The sequence below is a fragment of the Antrostomus carolinensis genome, unplaced genomic scaffold, assembly GCF_000700745.2.
Source record: "Antrostomus carolinensis isolate BGI_N321 unplaced genomic scaffold, ASM70074v2 scaffold15067, whole genome shotgun sequence".
NCBI classification, from domain to species: domain Eukaryota; kingdom Metazoa; phylum Chordata; class Aves; order Caprimulgiformes; family Caprimulgidae; genus Antrostomus; species Antrostomus carolinensis.
In genome coordinates, this window is record NW_010328158.1 from 9,503 (window position 1) to 9,935 (window position 433).

Genomic DNA, 433 nt, shown 5'->3' on the forward strand with positions numbered 1-433 from the left:
CAGGGGGGGGAAGAAGGGGCAAGCCAGCAGCAACCGGCTGACATTCCAGGCTTCACCTGATCTTTATTGATTAAAAACAGAAGCCAAGACATCCCTAAAGTGTCCTTCCCTCGGTCTGCAAAAGGTCTCTGTTCTGGGAAATAAAAAGTCTGGAAAACCGACAGAGTCACCGTGTTCCCAGGACTGAGCCCCTCTAGCATTAATGCCTGTAGCCCATCCCTGTGTAGCCCATCCCTGGGGTGGCTGCTGGAAAGCCACACGCTGTGTGATGACAGGGCAGCTGCGATGCCACCACAGAAAACCACCCCGCTTCTACTACCCTTCCCCATTTTATCACCTCGTACTTGTCGTGAGACATAACAACGACCACGATGAAAGGAGAACCACTGGGCCGGGTGGAAGGTCAACTCCTGAGGCCCTTTTACGTTTCCGT